Here is a 2314-nt window from a genome sequence, read left to right as displayed (position 1 = left end):
TGTGACATGTATGATTTCTCTAAACTAATTTTCTCTTTTCCTGGGTTGTTCTTCTAAAACATTCCCCTTCAAGCCCATTTGAGTGACAAAGAAATCCTTTTCCTGGGAGCCACTTTGGCCTCAAGGCTAGCTTCCTCCAAATCCTTTGTGTTGCTCTGAGATATAATTTTCAGCTTTTGTATTTTATTATTCAAAACTGGAACTCCCACGGAGACCAGTCAGGAGGTCAGCAATGGGTGTGCTCCTCTCTTGCAAAGACCCCAGAGTAGGCAAACAAGTGGGAGGCTGTGGACCAGGCAAGGCCATTCTTGGTTTAGTTATTATCATTATTAAAACCACCTAGGGCTTTTGTGTCAGCTGGAGGTCACTTCTCAACACTTTTCCCCAGTCCTTCAGTTTTTTTTTTTAATATAAATTTACTTATTTTATTTATTTATTTATGGCTGCATTGGGTCTTTGTTGCTGCATGCGGGCTTTCTCTAGTTGCAGTGTGCGGGCTTCTCATTGCAGTGGCTTCTCTTGTTGCGGAGCACGGGCTCTAGGCGTGTGGGCTTCAGTAGTTGCGGCATGGGGGCTCAGTAGTTGTGGCTCGCGGGCTCTGGAGTGCAGGCTCAGTAGTTGTGGTGCACGGGCTTAGTTGCTCCGTGGCATGTGGGATCTTCCCGGACCAGGGCTCGAACCCGTGTCCCCTGCATTGGCAGGAGGATTCTTAACCACTGCGCCACCAGGGAAGTCCCAGTCCTTCAGTTCTTTTTTTTAAGTTTTCAAATGTACTTTATTTCTACAATCACGCCATATGTTAATGGGTACATAATGCTTTTTACTTGGCATCAATTATGAGTTGATTTTGAAACAATTCAGTATTAAACCAGCTGGGATGATTACTGTTCTCTCCATTCCTTTGGGGTGACTTTGCAAACAGGGGACAGCTTCCATTCTATCCCAATTTGTGTTGCTGTATATGCCCATACAGCAACACGGAAAGTGGCTCCACTGGCTAATACAGCATTACCATATTTGTCATGGAAATCAGGTGCCCGCTTCGGGTGGTTCTGCCTTGCCATTGTTTGCTGAATGCTTCGAACTCCGAGACGACTTAGTGCGTTTTTGGCCAAGGGAAGCATCGTGAAGCTAAAGACAGAACGGCAGCAACTCCAGTCCTTCAGTTTTGACTTCACCTTCCAAGTCGGTAGAAGCCCAGAAGGCTTATTTTCAAGTTTCTTTCTTACCCACTGCTCTAAGAAAGTTTGCTCCTTATGAAAGTCCTTCTTTTGCTTTTCAGACTCAGCCACTAGCTGGAGGGCCATCTTCGGTAGTGCATTTTTGCCCACACAAAGTGGGGTCCCTCCTCAGCTCTTTTAGTAGCTGGCGTAGCTTAGATCACAGCAAGTGCCTGCTAGGACGGGCCTTCAGCGTCATCTAATGCAGGCCCTCGGTTTATCAAGGTCAGCAGCTAAATCTCAGAGACGTCAAGAGACTAGCCCAGGGTCACACAGTGAGCTGGCGGCAGAACTGAGACTCAAACATTGTTTTCTTGGGCTCCGGCTTGGTGCTCTTTTTACTTGGCCACGGTGAACGGGTGTTGGTGGCCCAGCTCTGGCTCATACAGATCGAACACAAAACTGACTGTGTTTTGCGGTCTGACCACTGTGGTTCTCTTAGCTGAACAAGTCGAAACTGCTCTGGCCAGATCGACCATTAACTTTTGAAGTGAACGGAGTTGAAAATTAGTGTCAATAATTGACAGTGGGGCTGGCCCTGTAAGTTCTGCACATACTTATAACTCTTGACTCTACTCCACCTCGGCTCCCCAAGCATCTCCTCCACTGGCCTGTTATGCATGTTTCATCGTGTCTTATGGTGGGGATCATTCATTGGGGTAAAGCACTGCCCTCTTTTTTAAAAAATTTTTATTATTTATTTTAACATCTTTATTGGAGTATAATAGCTTTATAATGGTGTATTAGTTTCTGCTTTATAACAAAGTGAATCAGCTATACATATACATATATCCCCATATCTCCTCCCTCTTGCGTCGTCTCCCTGCCACCCTCCCTATCCCACCCCCCTCTAGGTGGTCACAAAGCACGGAGCTGATCTCCCTGTGCTATGCGGCTGCTTCCCACTAGCTCTCTATTTGACATTTGGTAGAAGCACTGCCCTCTTCCTCCTCTTTTGTAGATGTCTCCTGCCAGGGGTCACGTGGACATGTCCCACTCCTCTGCGCGATTAAACGGATCAGAGGCTTTCCTCCTCCAGGGGACACCAGCCAGGAGAGCACTGGAGAGGTGTGGAGGGAGGGTGAGAAAAGACA

General features: G+C 46.9%; 1 pseudogene across 1 annotated transcript; it reads right to left on the bottom strand.

Annotated features, from left to right (window-relative positions):
* Nucleotides 1-461: 461 nt before the first annotated feature.
* On the bottom strand, nucleotides 462-2031 carry LOC309620102 (cytochrome c oxidase subunit 7B, mitochondrial pseudogene; annotated as a pseudogene). The gene has a single exon. The product of its transcript is annotated as a cytochrome c oxidase subunit 7B, mitochondrial pseudogene (transcript).
* Between the last annotated feature and the right edge of the window lie 283 nt (nucleotides 2032-2314).

The sequence above is a fragment of the Balaenoptera borealis genome (genome assembly GCF_965194805.1).
Source record: "Balaenoptera borealis genome assembly, chromosome: X".
NCBI classification, from domain to species: domain Eukaryota; kingdom Metazoa; phylum Chordata; class Mammalia; order Artiodactyla; family Balaenopteridae; genus Balaenoptera; species Balaenoptera borealis.
Note: the sequence above shows the minus strand (reverse complement) of the source record. Positions and strands in the feature narration are given on the sequence as shown.